This window comes from Mobula birostris, chromosome 24 (assembly GCF_030028105.1).
Source record: "Mobula birostris isolate sMobBir1 chromosome 24, sMobBir1.hap1, whole genome shotgun sequence".
Lineage (NCBI taxonomy): Eukaryota > Metazoa > Chordata > Chondrichthyes > Myliobatiformes > Myliobatidae > Mobula > Mobula birostris.
Window position 1 is genome coordinate 48,265,385 of NC_092393.1, and position 20,619 is coordinate 48,286,003.

At 42.5% G+C, this 20,619-nt stretch overlaps 1 long non-coding RNA gene across 1 annotated transcript in view; it reads right to left on the minus strand.

Moving 5' to 3' along the window:
- Nucleotides 1-11,961: 11,961 nt before the first annotated feature.
- LOC140187243 (uncharacterized) overlaps nucleotides 11,962-20,619 on the minus strand; it is a 38,769-nt gene continuing 30,111 nt past the window's right edge. Inside the window, exon 5 of the long non-coding RNA XR_011883038.1 lies at nucleotides 11,962-12,261. This is a non-coding gene — a long non-coding RNA (uncharacterized lncRNA). The remainder of the gene's footprint in view (nucleotides 12,262-20,619) is intronic.

Genomic DNA, 20,619 nt, shown 5'->3' on the forward strand with positions numbered 1-20,619 from the left:
TTAATGTTTGTGATTGATTCGGGCGGCGACTGACCCTGAGGGGAGTGTTGAAGCAGGTGCTGGGCAGGATTTCCCCTAGACATACACGAGCCAATATAACGGAACGTTACAACAATATTTAATGACCTTTTGATACAATTTGGGAAGCCTAGTTATCAGAATTTCTCAAATTCAGTGCTAAACTCTGAAGGTTGTAAGTCATCAAATAGAACTTGAGAGGCCATCCCTAATCTTCAGGCTTTCCTTCACTGGAACAGTGTAAGAAGTCAAAAATGGGAAAGTCAAACTGGGAGTGGGATGTGGAAGTAAAGTATATAAGATGATAAGAAACATATATCAAGTGGACAGCCAGAGACTTTTCCTCAGGGCAGGTCTGGCTGTTATGAGGGGGTGTCATTTTAAGGTGATTGGAGAAATATAGAGGTATGGCAGACGTAGGCTCTTTTACACAGTGAGTGGTGAGGGCTAGGGGTGGAGGTAGAGGTGGACGCATTAGGAACATTTAACAGACTCTTAGCTATGCTTATAGATGAAAGGAAAATGGAGGGCTCTATGGGAGGAAAGGGTTAGGTTGATCTTAAATTAAATTAAAAGGTCATCACAATGTCATTAACCAAAGGCCTATACTTTACCGTACTATGTTCTATGTTCTATATTCTAGTTCTGTGTTCTATGTTCTTAAAGTGATGGATAACTGGAAGCTCAGGGTTATCGTTGTTGACTGAATGAGGTGATCTGCACACCAGTCACCCATCAAAGTTTGGCTTATCTTGTGTACAGAACTACACTAGATGCAATACAATAAAATGGAAGAAGTGCCTGTGAATTGCTGCTTCATTTGCAAAGACTGTTTGGCTCCATGAACGGTGGTGAGGAAAAAGGTAGAAGGACGGAAGGACAAGAGTTGCCTCTACTACAGTTGCGTGGGAAGGTGGCAGCAGACGTCAGTGAGGATGGAAGAGCAAAGCAGAGGAACACAAAGTGAAGACTGCCTGACTCACTGAGTGTTTCCAGCAATCTCTGGTTATGTTACATTTTCTGCATTTGTTTTTCTCCTGGCTCTTCAAATGTTCATCCAAATGATTTATTTAATAGGTTGGGAGTTTCTGCCTCCACTGTCCATTCAGAACCCACAACAGTTGAATGATGTAAGATTTTCCAACCTCCCACCCCCCATTCCTTTCAAAAACCACCTCAAATCTAGTTAGTGACTTCCCAACACAATATGTTTGAACTATAGGAGCACTGAATGACAAAACTCAGAAGCATCCAATTGAATTTCAGAGGTAAAAATGTTGACAATCAAAGAAAACAGTGACTGGCAGAGTGAATGCAATGGAATAATTTTTGTCAGCTCTATCAAATTAATTCAGAATTGCAAACACCTTCATCAAGGTTCAAAATTCAAAGTAAATGTACGTACTGTATACACATAAGCACAGTAGAACTGAGAGTTACAATGGAATCGATGAAAAACTACACACAAAGACTGACAAACAACCAATGCGCAAAAGAAAGCAAGTGTGCATTTTATTAAAGAAGTAAATAGTACTGAGAATTTGAGTTGTAGAGTCCTTGAACGTGAGAATACAAGTCGTAGAGTCCTTGACTGTGAGTCCACGAGTTGCGGAATCAGCTCAGATTTGAGGTGAGTGACGCTGTCCACACTGGTTCAGGAGCCTGATAGCTGAAGGGCAATAGGTGTTCCTGAACCCGATGACGTGGAACCTAAGGCTCCCGGACGTCCTTCCCGATGGCAGCAGTGCAAAGGAAGCATAGGCTGGGTGGTAGGTTTCCTTGATGATGGATGCTGCTTTCTTGCGGCAAACTCCGCTGATGATTACTTTTTCCTTGTCTAAACCACAAAGAAAACAGCAAAGAAATGTGCATCTGGGTGCACTGCTGCGCTTTTAACCGGTAGCGTCTCTGGTAACATCGCGCAATCGGGGCTGCATTTCGTTAAAGAAAAACCCGAAGCTGAGAAAGTGGAGCCTTCAAAAGCACCACAAACAAATGCTAAGATCAAACTAGTTGGTAATAAAATGCTAGTGAGATTGTTTCAAGCAGGAATTCTAGTTTTACAAACTCAGCTTCAGCAAACCAGTCCCAGAATTAGTTTATGGGGCCAGTTGGAAATCTCAAGTTTGCCAGAAGAAACTACAGGAGCTAATAGAGTAACACTTGAAGCAGTAGTGAGGTTGGTGGTGGCCAGCTACGCATCTGGTTGATGGGTGGCCAATCCTTTGTCACAAAGTACGTCAGGCAAGCCATATAATGCACAGGGCTATCTTCCTGGCTCCACACATGCCCATGACTGGTGAAGCCTTACAACTTGAGAACTACTCAGATAGATCTGAAATGAGTCCAGGCTGACTATGTAACCATTTAGGAACCTCCTATAACAGAAGTTCTGCATGATTTCTATTCAGTTCTGTGCCACCTATAGTACGAGCAGAACACATACATAATCATGTGCATAAGGTTCCATGTACACAGTCAAGCAGTAACTGTAAAAGCAAATAACCCCAAGGGGAATATCTGTGCAATTATTGTACCATCACTGACAAATTAATTCAAGATTTCCTCATCTTTTTCTGCCAGTTTATTAAATCTTTATGGGATGGCATTCAGTTATTCAGCAGAGCTAAAATATGCTACTGTGGTTACCTTGAACTGAGAATTAGCACATTCTGCACAGATGCCTCCCACGACTTTGTTAATTTAATGCACACATTTTTCATTTACTTTGCTTCCTAGGACATCTTAAGCAGCAATATAAGACTAAATCGAGAAAGTCTGCAGATGCTGAAAATCCAAAAGCAACACAAGCAAAATGCTGGGGGAGCTCAACAGGTCAGGCAAAAGAATGAACAGTTGACGGTTTGGTCTGAAACAGTTCTTCAGGACTGAGAAGGTCGGGGCAGGATGCCAGAATAAAAAGGTGAGGGGAGGGAATAGATGCTAGCTACTAGGTGACTGGTGAAGCCAGGTGAGAAAGGTCAAAGGCTGGAGAAGAAAGAATCTGATAGAAGAAGAGAGTGGACAATATGAGAAAAGGAAGGAGGAAGATTAAGTTCAAGTTTAGCGTCTGCTTTCTGTTCGGTTCATTTTTGCTTTTAATGCTATCTGTAGTAACTGATTTAAATTACTGTGTCACTCTCGCACATGACTCTGTTGCAGGTAGTTGTGAGTTGCCTCTGGTGGATACAAATTGGCCTTGTGCACAAAGATTTTGCTCCAATAAATGTGTGGGATCAGGAGAGCATATTTATTTCCTCTGTATCATTATTGTTCAAGTTCTAGTTTATTGTCATGGGCATATACACTCAGCGGTCACTTAATCAGGGAAGTCCTGCACCTAATAAAGCGGCCACTCAGTGTATGCTTTTGGACTTCTGCAGTTGTGACCCATCCACTTCAAGGTTCAATGTGTGGCGTATTCAGAAATGCTCTTCTCCACACCACTACTGTCAGCTTGAGCCAGTCTGGCCATTCTCCTCTGAGCTCTTCATTAACAAACCGTTTTCCCTCACAGAACTGCTTTTGCTGGAAGTTTTTAATTTCTAGCAACGTTCTCTGTGAACACCAGAGACGGCTGTGTGTGAGAATCCCAGGAGAAAGGAAGTTTCTGAGATACTCAAACCACTCCGTCTGGCACTAACAATCATTCCACGGTCCAAGTCACTTAGATCACATTTCTTTCCCATTCTGGTGTTTGTTCTGAACCTCCTGACCATGCCTGCATGCTTTTATGGATTGAGTTGCTGCCACATGACAGGCTAATTAGGTATTTGCATTACTGAGCAGGTGTGCGGTGTATCTAATAAAGTGGCCACTGGGTGCATATGCAAAGTATAAATGCCATGAAGATTAGCTTTGTGTCCCAGTAGCATAATAAAACACTTGGATGTGGTCATTGATGGCAAACACCTCCGTTTAATTCCCATTATGGACTACCCTTGAGAAGGTGGGAAGTAATATGAAATTACTCCCACTGTGCCATCAGGAAGGGTGTCATAACTTTTACCCGGTGACATGAAGAATCAGAATATATCACATTGAGATGAAAACTCTGAAAAAAAAAGTTTCTCGGAATGGATGCTGTTTCCTCTGAATAATATCAGACAAGGGGGAAAAATTCAGCAAGAGAGCTTGGCCATTTAGCACTGAGCTGTGAACAGATTGCTTCAAACAGGAGTGATAATTTTTTTTTTAACAATGTACCCCAAAGGCAATGAATGCTGATTAGCTGAATGTGATTCAAAACAATGGCAATGAAAGAAAATGCAGGTTAGTGGTATTGGATCAGAAACAGCATCAGACACAATCTTATTGAATGACAGGACAGGACAGAGGCTCTCTCTAATTCTCTCTCTCCCTAACTATATATATCTCTCTGTCTCTTTCTCTGTCTCTCACTCCCCTCTCTCTCTCCATTCCTATCTCTCTCTCTAACTTTCTCTCTACCTCTCCTTCTCCTCTCTCTCTATCTCTTTCTCTATATCTCTCTCTCTCTCCCCTCCCCCTCTCCCTCCCCTTTCCCCCTCCCCCTCTTCCTCCCTCCCCTTCCCCCTCCCCCCCTTCCTCCCCCTCCCCTCCTTCTCTCCCCCCTCCTTCTCTCTCTCTCTCTCTCTCTCTCTCTCTCTCTCTCTCTCTCTCTCTCTCTCTCTCTCTCTCTCTCTCTCTCTCTCTCTCTTCTCTCTCTCTCTCTCTCTCTCTCTCTCTCTCTCTCTCTCTCTCTCTCTCTCTCTCTCTCTCTCTCTAGTTTAAACCAACTCAGCTTTCACTCCCCATGCTCTTGTACTTCAAGGTCAGGTTCTGTGTTTGACTTGGAGGGAGCTTACAGGTGGTGATGTTGCAATGCGTACTAAGATTAATTTCATCCCATGGAATGCAAGTCTGCAGCTGGGGATTAACTCTAACTGTACCACTAGAAATATACTTAAAACCACATGGCTAGTGTATTGCTTAACCTGCCTGTTTTGAACAATTTTATTACCGATAGATTATAGCATATTATTCCTCTGATAATATAAAGCTGTCTCTTGTAAAATCTAATTCCTGTGCATAATGTGAAGAAAATTTGTTTCCAGTCTTGGCCTCATTACCAGGAACATTCAGAACTTTGAGGGTTCATTCTGTCTAAATCTTGTGCCCTGTAGTGTTCCAAAGATTTTGGCAACATGAAATAGCTTTAGCAAAGTGTGCACAACAGGTGGTATGATTGACCAAGCTAACCTTGGCTAAAACCTTTAAAATTAAAAACACATCAGTGCATGCACAAAAAGCATGCTCCTCGGGATCTCGTATCACAATGGCAAAATGTTTGTATTCCTTTCTGTTACCTCATGTGGAGCAGTTTTATTTGAAACTTACAGTTTAGTTTTGGATTGAGATTCACTATTGATATAAATAGTGTGTATAGGTGCAAAACACTCCATATTATTGCTATCATGCAATTTTGATTGGGGCAGACCGGCTCTGCGGCCTATAGTCAATGACTAACACAGTGCTAAATTGAACTGAACTGAACTAAACTGAATTGAAGTTCAATTCCTAGACTGTTTCAATATTTTTTTGTTTTATATTCTGTGTTTTTCACTTGTGTTTGCTGTTTGCATGATTTGTTCCTTACTGTCATGTGTTGGGTGTTTGATGCTTTCTTTGAACGCAATAACAAGGAGTCTTCTTCACTTAGAATTGAACTTCAATGCAACAGCAGCAATTAACTGTGAAGAAAAGGGAAAACCTTTGTTTCATGATCAACTGCTTCAGCGAGTTCCGTGGTGTTTCTTTGCTTCATGGCTGTCTGTGGGAAGATGAATCTCAGCGTTGTAAACTGCATAAATACTCTGATAATAAAAGTAATTCGAATCTTTGAATCTTTGAACATTATTAACAACCAGGTATTGCAACTTTGCTGAAGCAGTTGATCTTGAAGAAAGGGTGTTTTCTTTCCCTCATAATCAAATGCTGCTGTTGCATTGAAGTTCAGTTCTAAGTGAAGGAGACTTGTTATTGTATGCATGCCAACAATTGAAACCAGAGGAACTTCTTCATAACCAACCAACAGAAGCTGACATGAAACAACAAATCTCTCACAATTGGTTAATATTTGATATTGTGATATAAGATATAAAATTAATTTCTGTGATGTGCTACTGATATAAACGTACATAGTTCCTCCACCCAACCACTGAAGAGTTTTGAGGAAAGAAGTTGCTGATCATTCCAAATATTCTGTAAGTGTTGACCCTTACCCTTGTAAACTATAGTGTTGAACTGTCAATTCTCCTCCTACAAAGAAAGGCAGCGCTGGGCCCTTGAGAACTGAAAGACCCTTTCAGCTTCTACATTTGGAGTTAGATGTTTTTGTAACATCTTGCCGGATATTATCAATGTCTGTATAATTTGAAAGAGCGAATGAAGTTTTGTCATTACTGCAGAATTTCTATCCCAAGCATTGAACAAAAGTGAGACTAAAATACACAAAGCTGTGAAGTAAATTATAGTTACAAATTACAATACAAATCACAAATCATCAATAGTACTTCTGCTTTCTTCTGGTCAAGGTGGTGCCTCCATACAATGCTCCTTCGTCGACATCTTCTGGATAGATTATGAAACCATATATTTCACTTCTTTTAGACCATAAGATATAGGAGCAGAATTAGGCCATTTGACCCATTGAGTCTGCTCTGCCATTTCATCATGACTGATCCAATTCTCCTCTCAGCCCCAATCTCCTGCCTTCTCCCCGTATCCCTTCATGCCCTAACCATTCAAGAATCTATCACTCTCTACCTTAAAGACTTGGCTTCCACTGCTGCCTTTAGCAAACAATTCCACAGATTCACCACTCACTGGCTAAAGAAATTCCTCCTCATTTCCATTCTAAAAGGACGCCCCTCTATTCTGAGGCTGTGTCCTCTGGTCTTAGACTCTCCACCATAGGAAACATCCTCTCCACATCCACGCTATCAGGACCTTTCACTACTCGATGAGGTTTCAATGAAGTCACCCCTCACTCTTCTGAATTCCAGTGAGTACAGGCCCAGAGCCATCAAACGCCCTTCATATGAAAAGCTATTCAATCCTGGAATCATTTTTGTGAACCTTCTTTAAATCCTCTCTAGTTTCAGCACATCCTTTCTAAGATAAGGGGCCCAAACCTGCTTTGATTCATAAGTTTGTCTGATGTCTTACCAACAGCTGCCTCCACAAACTCTTCACTGACTGCTCTGGCACTTTAGTTCCCACCTCCTTGCAACTCGAGTTTAAACCCCACTATGGAGCCCTAAAAAATCTTTCCTCCAGGATATCAGACCCCCTCCTGTTGAGGTGCAAACCGTCCCTTCTGTACAGGTCCCACCTTCCCCAATAGTAAATGAACCTTTGAACCTTATTGTTCTGATGGTGGTGTCCATCTTCCATTCAGCCATGCAAAACTCAACAAGGTTGATTGGGGAAGGGAGTGGGGTTGTGGATCCTGAATTACTGAAAAAGGATGTCTCTCTGGTTTATCTCACAAATAGCCATGACAATGTCATTAGTATTCATATTCAGTTTCCACTCAGAAACCTTTACCACCCAGGACACAACCTCACAGTGAGTGGCGTTGCTCAGAGCACACTGCCAGAGATGGTGGTAGAGGCAGATACATTAGCGGCATTTAAGAAACTCTTCGGTAGACGCATGGATAATAAAAAAGTGGAAAGCTGTGTAGGAGGGAAGTGTTAGATTGATCCGAGAATAGGTTAAAAGCTCAGCACAAAGTCATGTGCTGAACGACCTTTACTGTGCTGTAATCTCCTCTGTTTATGTTCTTATTGCTTCCATCAGGGAAGAGGTGCAGAAGCTTGAAGACACATACTCAATGTTTTAGGAATGTCTTCTTCCCTTCCGCTATCAGATTTGTAAATGGCCCATAAACCCATGAACTGTACCACTAATTTGCTCTTTTCTTGCACTAATTTGTTTATTTCTTCTTATATTTCTTTTTGTAACTTAAGGTTTTTTTTTAATGTATTACACTGTACTGCTGCCACAAAACAACAAATCTCATGACATATGTCAATGATTCTGATTCTAAACATCGCTGTTTCCATTGATTTTGGCTTGGTACCTGGACTTGGCTTTGAATCTGCCATGAAATAGCTGATGAAAATTAAAATCACTGTCTGCTGTTCAGTCCAGTGAGTCAATGGATAATGGATTAGTGCAGTACTTCCTCTTGAGTATTCCTGTCTAAAGCAGCGATATGCTTCTATATTTCTATATTCCTAATCAAACACCTCACAGTAGGAGTCTATGACAATAAAAAGAAATTCTACAGATGCTGGAAATCCAAGCAACATACATCAAATGCTGAAGGAACTCAACAGGCCAGGCAGCATCTGTGGGAAAGAATACAGTCGACATTTTGGGCTGAAATCCACCCAAAGTTCTTTGGTCTTGGTTTAGGGAATCCCCAACTAGTCTAAAATTAAGCTCTTAACAAAGGGTGGTAAAGATTTACAACTCTCTCTGCAAGGCCAACTCTTAAATTTGAGAGCTGACAGATTGATAGATTTGTTTTGTTAATCAAAGATGCTGAGGAAAATGAGACAAACGTGAATGGAATTAAGTCATGATTTCACTGAATAATTCGAGGGGCTAAACGGTCACATTGTTTTCTTTCAATGTTGTAGTCTTCGATAAGCTATCTTTCAAATGAAGGAGTACCTCAAAGGGTAACAGGAGATTCTCATGGTTTCTAATTCATTTTCAGGTGGATTTGAACAATCGTATGACACTATTCAAAGGAAGCCTGGCCGTTGTCTTAATCATTATATATATTGCTTTATCTTTTATCTCATTATCCTTTATATCATTTGAAATATGCAAATTAACCATTGTGTTTATTTACTACAGTGATTTTATCATAAAATTACTTCACTGGCTGTAAAGCATTTAGCAAACACCACAGTTCTAGCTAAAAGGTGATAGGTTAGGCCAGGTGGATGGGAAAGGTGAATGTGTTTTTCTTTGATAGGTGTTAGAATGATTTTTGGGTTTAGGACACATACATTTAGCAATTAACTTTGGCTACCAGTCTTCACATCTGAATATGTGTTGTGGATTTAATTTGGAATGCAGCTGATTAGCTGACAAGGCTAATTAAAATTCATTTGGATGTCTGTGGTGTGGCTGCCAATTAGGAGATGTGAAGGTTGTATGTATGTAGTTTCAAAGAAAGCATCGTCCATACATTGTAAATATGGAATTGTCCTTTGATGTTTGGCACATAAAATATTGAGCCCCACATTTGGTCAGTGAGACCTTTCGAGCAAAAGTGTCTCCATATGATGCCTGCTGTACCTTGTTTTGACAAATAAATTAGCTGCTTTGGATCTACCATTAATATTCGCCAGTGACTTCATTCATACCACAACTAATAGGCACAGACACAAAGGGCTGAAAGGCCTCCTTCAGTGTTGTGAATTATCTTATAATCAGAAACCGAATGTTTCCTCTGGTTTCCTCCAACTAATTTTAAATTGGTTTGGGGATATGTGACCCATTGTGAAGGAAGGGTTATTAACAATGACAAAAATACAAAGGGTAGCAGAGACCCTGAAATGGCTGCTTATTTTAGACAGCTCATGAACAAGATGAGAGCTGGTCCTAGAGTCAGTAGTAATTACTAGTGGAGCTTTTCTTTGATTGATTAAAAGTTGCACCAAAATAATTTACAGAACATAGAACACAGAAGTCTGCAGCACATTACAGGCCCTTCGGCCCACAATGTTGTGCCGACCATGTAACCTAGTCTAGAAGCTGCCTAGAATTTCCCTAGCGCATAGCCCTCTATTTTTCTAAGCTCCATGTATCTGTGAGGCTCTTAAAAGTCATTATTAAATCCACTTCCACCACTGCCACTGGCAGTGCATTCCACACCCCCACCACTCTCAGTGTGAAAAACTTACCCCTAACATCCCCTCGGTACCTATTTCCAAGCACCTTTAAACTATGCCCTCTCGTGTTAGCCATTTCAGCCCTGTGAGAAAGCTTCTGGCTATCCACACGATCAATGCCGCTCATCGTCATTCTTCAGGTGTTTAAAAGTTCGGCACCCTGACAGTTTTTGACCCCAAACACAGAGCAGATGGAAATTATTGTCTTGCTGTGGAGTTGGTACTGTCGATGTTATGAAGTTAATTTGATTGCTTGTTGACAAAAATATGTAGAAGTAGCTTTTTACATTAAAGTAGATATAATTGTCCCTTGTTTTTGATCTGTAATAGCTGCAAACATCCAGATGAAGGCTATTTTTCCTTGCTTGTGCATTCGTTTATTCTGAAGCATTCTCACAAAGGACGGCCAAATAGATTGCAGCAGCAGTCTAGCTCCATGCATCATTTTAAGGGCCTTAATAAGTAATTAAGCTGGTTAGAAGAGCAGGCAATAGCATTATTTGTTTTTCACAAAAAATTCAGGTAACTCAAATGGAGCACAAGGGAAGGGAAATAAACAGATTCGATAATCAGGCTCAAGAGGCAATGGTGTGCAGATTGAGGAAATTATATAAGGAAAATAGGGGGTGTTATCAGCAGAACCACAGGTCTTAACACGCACAAGAAATAGATGCATTTCCCAGATGATTCCCTAAAGGTTAACTTGCAGATTGAGCCTGTGGTAAGGAAGGCAAACGAAATGTTAGCATTCATTTCCTGTGGACAAGAACATATTAGCAAGGATGTAAAACTGAGGCCTTATAAGACATTGGCTAGACCGCACTTGGAGTGTGGTGAGAAATTTTGGGCCCTATATCTAAGAAAGGTGTACAGGCATTGGAGAGGATCCAGTGGAAGTTCACAAGAATGATCCTGGGAATGAATGGGTTAACATATGAGGAGCATTTGATAGCTCTGGGTCTGTACTCACTAGCATTCAGAAGAATGAGGGGGAGTCTCATTGAAACCTATCAAATATTGAAAGATCTAGATGGAGTGGAAGTGGAGAAGATGTTTCCTGTAGTGAGGGAATCTCTGAACAGAGGGCACAACCTTAGAATATAAGGATGTCCCTTTAAGACAGAGATGAGGAGTGGATGTGGAGAAGATGTTTCCTATAGTGTGTGAGCTACAGACAAGGCTAAGTCACTGGGTATATTTAAAGCAGAGGTTGATAGGTTGTTGATTAGTAAGGGTGTCAAAGGGGAGAAGGTAGAAGAATGGGGTTGAGATGGATAATAAATCAGCCATGATTGAATGCAGAGCAGACTCAATGAGCCGGATGGCCTAATTCTACTCCTGTGTTTGAGACCGTACTGACAAATGCAGGGAAAGCACCTCAAATTAGTATTTTCCATGTATAAACACGGTGTTGCTGTTTTGCTCCCCATCATAGAAAAGGAGAAAGGCCTGACAAAATCACAACACTGAAATACTCTGGTTGAGAGTGGTTCAGTGGGTGGATGGGCCTTTGCTAGTCAAAGCTGCTAAAGCTACAGAGACAAAGATAAAAGAGTGACGATGTGGATCAGCCATAGATAGTCTGACTGAAAACCTGAAGAACTTCAATCCACCACCCATATGACAAAGGAGCAGAACTAACCCATTCAGCCCATCGAGTCTGCCCCACCATTTCATCGCGACCGATCCATTCCCTCTGAAACCCATCCTCCTGCCAACTCTCAGTAACCTGTCATGGCCTGACTAATCAAGAACCTATCAACCTCCACCTTAAATATACCCAGTGACCTGGCCTCCACAGCTGTCTGTGGCAGCAAATTCCACGGATTCATCACCCTCTGACTAAAGAAATTCCTCCTCATCTCCTTTCTAAGTGAATGTCCCTCTATTCTATCCAGATAATACTCTCTTCTTGCTGCTGTCATCGGGAAGGAGGTACAGGAGCATTAGGTCCCATATCACCAGATTCAGGAACAGTTATTACCCTTCAACCATCAAGCTCCTGAACCAGCGTGGACACTGACCTCAACTCTGAACAACACTGAACTGATTCCACAGCATACAGATTCATTTCCAAGGGCACTACAACTCATGTTCTTAGTACTATTCATTGTTTATTTATTTATCATTATTATTAGTAGTAGTAGTAGTAATAGCAGTAGTAGTATTAGTAGTAGTAGTAATAGTAGTAGTTTTTTTGTATTTGCACAGTTTTTCTTCTTTTGCACATTGGTTGGTTGACCATCTTAGTTTGTGTGTAGGTTGTCATCAATTCTATTGTATTTCTTTGTTCTACTGTGAATGCCTGCAAGAAAATGAATCACAGGGTGACATATATGTACTTTGATATTAAATTCATTGATAATAAATTTGATTCAATATTAAATTGATAATAAATTTACTTTGCATTTGTACTTTGATCCTGCTCCAGTGTTTCCATGGCAATGGACAGGAATACAAATGGCTCTGAAAAAATTAATGGGCCTGTGGGAGAGTGCTGCAGAGATAGTTGACTTGTGTATCAGTATCAGAGTGAATGATACTGTAAAGCCATGCAGAATACACTGTCCTTCCTCCTCTTAATATTTTGTTGCAACAGCGATACTCTGTGCAAAAATCACAGTGGCCACTCACTCTCACCAGCAGAAAACAACCGTCTCCTTTCATTGGAATATGTCAAGTCTTAACACAGGTTCTTCTACCTATACTGAACATAATCCATATACAATACTCAGTGAATGATGATAACAATAAGGGAGACTCCCAGAGTCATGGATGCATCGCCAATAGATCTCTGCTTGTCTGAAGGCAATATGTCATTAAACTGGAGAGAGTGCAAAGAAGATTTATGAGGAACTTCCAAATGGCCGAACATTTTAATTTTGATTCCCATTCCCATTCCGACATGTTAGTCCTTGGCCTCCTTTTGTGCCAAGATGAGGCCACCCTCAGTTTGGAGGAGCAACACCTTATGATCTGGCTGGGTAGCCTCCAACCTGATGGCATGAATATTGATTTCTCCTTCAGTAAAAAGAATTCCCTCCCTCTCAACTCTTGCTCTGTTCCCCACTCTGGCCTTTTACCTCTTCCCTCCTGCCTATCACTTCCCCTTGGATCCCCTTTCTTCTACAGTCATCTCTCCTCTCCTGTTAGATTTCCTTCATCTCCAGTCACCTGGCTTCACCTATCACCTACCAGTTAGCCTCCTTCACTCTCCACACCTCCCCCCCACCCCCCAGCCACCCACCTTTTTATTCTGGCAACTTCCCCTTTTCTCTTCAGTCCTGAGTAAAGGACTCTGCCTGAAATGCCAATCGTTTATTAATTTCCATAAATGCCTCCTAGCCTTCTGAGTTCCCCCAGCATGTTGTGTGTGTTGCTTTGGATTTCCAGCATCTGTAGACATTTTCATGTTAATAAGGATGTTGCCAGGACTCGAGGTCTTGAGTTACAGGGAGAAGTTAGGCAGTCTATTCCCTAGATCATAGGAGATTGCGGGTTGACCTTATAAAAGCATATAAAGTCATAAAAGGCATAGACACAAGGGATTCTGCAGATGCTCAAAATTCAGAGTATCATATAAAAAATGCTGCAGTAACTCAGCAGGTCAGGCTGCACCTATGCAAAGGAAGAAGTAGGTAGGGCAGAGGAAGGAGTACAATCTTAAAGGTGATAGATGAAACTAAGTGAGGGGGAAGTTAGCTGGGACGGAGTGGATCGAGTCAAAAGCTAGGAGATGATAGGTGAAAAACGTGAGGGGCTGAAGAAGCAGGAATCCGATAGGAGAGGAGAGTAGACCATGAGAGAAAGGGAAGGTGAAAGGGCAGCAGGGGGAAAGTGATAGGCAGTTGACAAGAAGAGAAGTAAGACAGGAGCCAGAATTGGGAATGGAAGAAGATGGAAAGGATAGGGGCAAAAGATTAAGTTAATGCACACAGATCTTCCCCCAGAAGGGGGAATGGTATCTGTTTCATTTAGGAGGGGAAATATTTTAAAAGTGCCACTCTTCATGCAAAAGGAAGAACATATTTGGAAGGAGCTGCCAGAGAAAGTGGTCAATGTAGCTATGCTAACAGCACTGAAAAGAGAGTTGGGCATATACTGTATATGGATAGGAAAAGTTTGGAGGGATACACCCCCTTCCCTTCTCCTGCCCCCCCTCCTAAGACGGCAGCAGCTAAATGCATCACACTTCCAGGAATGGCAGGTGTGCAATAGTCCTATCCCGCCCCCCATCCATATATTATTAATTTTGGACTGCACTCCTGAGGTTTTAGAGTTTATTTTATGTATATATTCTTTGTCATGCTGCAAAACATTGAGCTGCTAAACTGCGTTTCATTGCTCCACGACAATGACAATAAAGATATTCTTATTCTTAAAGCCGAGTAAATGGGACTAGTGGCGATGAGCATCTTTACCAGAATGGATAACTTACGCCAAAGGGCCTGTTTCTGTGCTGTATTACTCTATGACTCAGAACAATAAGGGATTGAAACTTATCGAATGCTGAAAAACTTTGATAGTGTATGTGGAGAAGATGTTTCCGATGGTGGGGGAGTCTAAGACCATAGGACACAGCTTCAGAATAGAGAGTCATCCACTTAGAACAGAGATGAGGAAGAATTTCTTTAGCCAGAGAGTGGTGAAACCTGTGGAATTCATTGCCACAGGAGGATGTGGAGGCCAGTCATTGGGCATACATAAGGCAGAAATTGATAGATTCTTGATTAGTCAGGGCATGAAGAGATACAGGGAGAAGGCAGGAGATCGGGGCTGAGTGGAAGAATGGATCAGCCATGATGAAAAGGCCTAGCAGACTCCAGGGCCAGATGACCTAATTCTGCTCCTATATCTTATGGTCTTATAGACTCAATGTATAGAGCGTCTAGGTCCTCATACCACAGTTGTCCAGACGTCTGATGGCTCTAACCGACCTGTGCAGTGATATCACCATCAGACATCCAGTCAGCTTTGGTCTGAGGACGTAGGCACTTTGTAAGTGGTCACCCCACTACAGCTCATCAATTCTACTTTTTTCCCTTCCCTTGTGCTCTGTCTGAGTTAGCTGATTTCTCTACACAAACAAGAGATGCCATTGCCTAACACCTGATATCTCAGAGGAGCTTCCTTGTGGACACAGATATCGGCAGAGCTCTCGCAGAGTGGAGGTGTCAAGTCTGGCTGTCAGACATTCAGAATGGGCCCAGTATGGAAATTAGCACAACCAAGGCCCAGGACCAATGGACCTTATGGAAGTATAGTAGCTACAGTAACTCACATCCATACCCAAGGCATTTGGTCAGTAGCTAAAATGGCAAATGCATTTGTTCTGCAATATTCATTTCAACTGCAGAAATTCTCTGATGACTCAGCATTAGTTGGGTGTATAAAGGGAGGACAGGAAGTTGAATAGAGGGCCCTGGAGGAGGACTTATTCCTAGCATGGTCTGGGATTTTGCCAAACCCCTCTGTGATCTTTGTGTTCTATCCTTCAGTGGAAAGATAGACGGGAATGAGAAGAAATACATGATTGAATTGAGGTATTGATATTGCTTCTATCCAATGATACAAGTTTCTGGCATCAGCCTGATGGATTAATACTGCTTTCCAGACTATATAGAAAACAGTGAAGCTAGTGCAGAAATCCAGAGGAATAAAGTGTACCTATATCCTCTCAGCCTTGTGATAAGCGATCTTCAACTGCATAACCCAACTACTTCCAGAGATGTGCTTTTAATGCTCTAAAAATGTCACCAACTTGGAACAGGAACTAAAGCCTAGCTGTGTCTTATGTGCAATTCTGTGCTCAGCAAAGCAGAATGGTGTAAAAGCAACACACATCAAAGTTGCTGGTGAACGCAGCAGGCCAGGCGGCATCTCTAGGAAGACGTACAGTCGACGTTTCGGCCCGAAACGTCGACTGTACGTCTTCCTAGAGATGCTGCCTGGCCTGCTGCGTTCACCAGCAACTTTGATGTGTGTTGCTTGAATTTCCAGCATCTGCAGAATTCCTCGTGTTGGTGTAAAAGCACTTTTATTCAGTTTTCCACATATTTTAGCGTGGAATGAGGCACTGGATTGGCTGAAAGTGAACAGTGATTGGTAAACATGCCAGTTCTGCCAATCTGATCTCTTTAAACTTAGGAATATATTTAGAGCATGTGAATTCTTTAATGGCAGTGGCTGTAATTTTGTATTTTGTTAGTACTTTAGGCAAAGTCACTATTCATTAGTTATATCAGATTATACCGTCCCAAGGGATCCATTTTAAAAAAGGCATATTATGGTTTTTGCAGGCTTGGAAACTTCGATTGGAATCTACAGATTTTTAGCAGACTCTTTCCAACTTTTATTTGAAATAACTTTTTTTTTGTACAGGAGCCACTAAATGTTGTGACATTGCACTTCCTTCTCTGCTGGTATTTCATTTTTTTTCTGCTACACAGTCGCCGTCAAATCAAATCAGTGGAGGGTGTCAAATCAGTGCGGGTTTGCGGAGAGAGATTTTTAAATCAGCTTTCACAGAACTTTAGCTTTTTTCCGGTGGTGCAGTCACAGTCGAATCAGCACAGGAGGCCTCTCGCAGATCTGGGAGAGAGAGGTTTGAAAGAGGAGCCTTCACAGGATTTTGGCTTTTCCTCGTGGTGCAGTCTCAGTCTAACCAGCAGAGAAGGCCTTACACAAGTCCAAGAGAGACTTATGCAGGATTTTGCCTTTTTTCAATGACACAGTCATGATTCATTAGCAAGGGCAAATGGAAATAAGGCAGGGGCAAGCATAGCAGCCATTGCTGGAGAGGACCAGGGTTAGAGTGGGGAGGCTTTGGCTCAACAGGCTTGGGCGAGATAAGTATCTGGTGAGTTTCTTCTTCTTCATTCTTCATTTTTCATCTGTTAGTGCATGGAGGGTGACAACCTTTCGTGTGCACCTTAAACTAGAGCATAGTTAGAGCAGTGTGAATGGCTCTGGGACTGTGTTGTGTTCTTTGTGTGAGCTGTGGGAATTCCAGGAGAACTCCAGCCTTCCAGATAACCACATCTGCACCAGGTGCACCGAGCTGCGACTCCTCAGGGAACGTGTTAAGGATATGGAACTACAGCTTGATGACCTTTGGCTCATACGAGAAACTGAGGAAGTGATAGATAGGAGCTACAGGGAGGTAATTATACCTAAGTTGCAGGAAGCAGCTAAATGGGTGACGGTCAGGAGAGGGAAGGGAAATAGGCAGCCAATACAGGGCACCCCAGTGGTCATTCCCCTCAATAATAAGGATACCATTTTGGGTACTGAGGGAGACGGCCTACTGGGAGGTAGCCACAGTGACCAGGGCTCCAGCACTGAGTCTGGAACTGTGGCTCAGAAGGAAAGTGGGGTAGAAGAGGACTGCAGTAGTGATAATGGGATTCCATAGTTAGAGGAGTCTGTGGACGTGATAGAGACACCTGCCTCCCAGGTGCCAGGGTCAGGGATGGCTCAGATCAGGGCCAAGACATTCTAAAGGGAGAGGGTGTGTTGCGAAAGTCTTGGTACATTGGTACATACTGGCACCAATAATATAGGTAGGAAAAGCAAGGAGGTCCTGAACAGAGAATATAGGGAGTTAGGTAAAAAGCTGAAAAGCAGGACCTCCAGAGAACCAGCTCTGGATTGCTCCTGTACCACTCACCAGTGAGGGTAAGAACAGGATGATTTGGCAGATGAATGTGTGGCTGAGAAACTGGTGCAGGGATCATTGGGAACTCTTCTGCTGAAGGTATGACTTGTACAAAAGAGACGGGTCGCACCTGAACCCGAGGGGGGGGGGCGTCCAAAAACCTTGCAGGTGTGTTTGACAGAACTGTCTGAGAGGGTTTAACCTAACTTGGCAGGGAGATGTGAACCGAAGGGCTGTTGGTTTACAAGCAGAGGCAGTGCGTCGTGAGACTGTCAGGAAGGATAGGCAGATGATAAGCGTGATGAATACAGGACTGAAGGTGTTATATTTGAATGGACACAGTGTACAGAATAAGGTCAATGATATTGGCATATATGACATTGCGGGCATCACTGAAACAAGAAAGAGTATCCTTGTAAGCGGAACAAGTGCTACACATGCCCTTACACTTCCTCCCTTACCACCACTCAGGGCCCCAGACAGTCCTTCCAGGTGAGGCGACACTTTACCTGTGAGTCGGCTGGGGTGATATACTGCGTCTGGTGCTCCCGATGTGGCCTCCTATATATTGGCGAGACCCGACGCAGACTGGGAGATTGTTTTGCTGAACACCTACGCTCTGTCCGCCAGAGAAAGCAGGATCTCCCAGTGGCCACACATTTTAATTCCACATCCCATTCCCATTCTGATATGTCTATCCACGGCCTCCTCTACTGTAAAGGTGAAGCCACACTCAGGTTGGAGGAACAACACCTTATATTCCGTCTGGGTAGACTGCAACCTGATGGTACGAACATTGACTTCTCTAACTTCCGCTAATGCCCCACCTCTCCCTAGTACCCCATCCATTATTTATATACACACTTCCTTTCTCCCACTCTCCTTTTTCTCCCTCTGTCCCTCTGACTATACCCCTTGCCCATCCTCTGGGTTTTCCCCCCCTCCCCCTTTTCCTTCTCCCTGGGCCTCCTGTCCTATGATCCTCTCATATCCCTTTTGCCAATCATCTGTCCAGCTCTTGGCTCCATCCCTCCCCTTTCTGTCTTCTCCTATCATTTTGGATCTCCCCCTCCCCCTCCCACTTTCAAATCTCTTACTAACTCATCCTTCAGTTAGTCCTGACGAGGGGTCTCGGCCTGAAACATCAACTGTACCTCTTCCTAGAGATGCTGCCTGACCTGCTGCGTTCACCAGTAACTTTGATGTGTGTTGCTGGCAAGAGTAGATATTGGATTGCTGGAAAATGATGCTGGGGAGGCAATACTGGGAGACCAGGAAATGGCAGTTGAACTGAATAAGTATTTTGCATCAGTCTTCACTGTGAAAGACACTAGCAATATGCTAGAAGTCCGAGAGTGTCAGGGACAGAAGTGAGTGCAGTTGCTATTAGTAAGGAGGCAGTGCTTGGGAAACTGAAAGGTCTGAAGGTAGGTAAGTCACCTGGACCAGTTGGACTACACCCCAGGGTTCGACAAGAGGTTGCTGATGAGATTGTGGAGGTATTAGTAATGATATTTCAAGAATTAAGAGATTCTGGCATAGTTCTGGAGACCTGAAAAATTGCAAAAGTCACTCCACTCTTCAAGAACGAAAGAAGGCAGAAGAAAAGAAATTATAGCCCTGTTAGTCTGACCTCAGTGGTTGCGAAGATGATGGAGTCAAGACATCTCAAGCAAAGCAACAGAGATGACCTCTGAGAATCTTGAAGTAGCAATGTGATTATTTTTCTCTTTCTTCAAGGACTGGTAATATGAGATCACTGATAATATTTGAGGATGAGAGATGACTTGATAGACATTCAAGATGATAAGAGGTATTGATCGAGTGGATAGCCAGAGACACTTTCTCAGAGCAGAAATGGCTAATACCAGGGCTATAATTTTAAGGTGATTCATGGAAAGTATAGGGAGGATGTCAGAAGTAGTTTCTTTAAACAGGGAGAGGTAGATTTGTGGAATGCCCTGCCTGGGGTAATGGTAGAGGCAGATACATTAGGGAATTTAAGAGACTTTTAGATAGAGCACATAGGTAATTGAAGAATGGAGGGGCTTTGTAGAAGGGAAGGGTTAGATTGATTTTAGTAGGTTAAAAGTTTTTCACAACGTCATGGGCCGAAGGACCTGTACAGTGCTGTAGTTTTCTAGGTTCAACATTCTATGGTCTATATCCTATGATGTTTGACAGTTTCTGAAAGCTAAGCACACTGCTTACCCTCAGGTAAGGGTCAAGCTTAAATGTCACAAAGGTATGCAATATTAAATCTATGACTAGGGAACAGCAGTGAATACTTGTGTTATGTGCTTGGCCGTTACATTCAACAGCCTCACATTATACAAGACTAAGAGTTCTTTGAGATATAAGAAGACATTGGACAAACGGACTTGTTTTCTCTGGAGCATCAGAGGCTGAAGGGAGACCTGATGGATGCTCATAAAATTAAGGGAAGCATGGACAAACAGTCAGAATGTTTTCCTTAGAGTAGAAAGGTCAACCACTTAACAAAATGCATTTAAAGTGCGAGGAGGGATGTTTAAAGGAGATGTGCGGGGCAGTTTTATTTTACATACAGAGTGGAAGGTGCATGGAACAGGGTGCAGGAAAGAGTGATGGAAGCTATTACAATAGAGGTGTTTAAGAAACTATTAGATAGACACAATGATAGTCAGGGAAACGCACACAGGACTGAGTCTTGGCCCGAAACGTTGACTCTTTATTGCTCTCCATAGATGCTGCCTGACCTGCTGAGTTCCTCCAGAATTATGTTTGTGTTACTCCGGCTTTCCAGCATTTGCAGAATCTCTTGTGCTTATGGTAGTCAGGGAAAGGATGGATATGGATCACGTACAGGCTGAAGAGATTTTGTTCAATTCTGAATCATGTGTGGTGCAGATGTTGTAGGCCGCAAGGCCTGTTCCTATTCTGTACTCTTCTACCATTCTGTGTTATACGTCAAGACAATCTTCAGTGTGTGTTTTAAGTCCTGGATAATAAGCATGTTAATTTTAC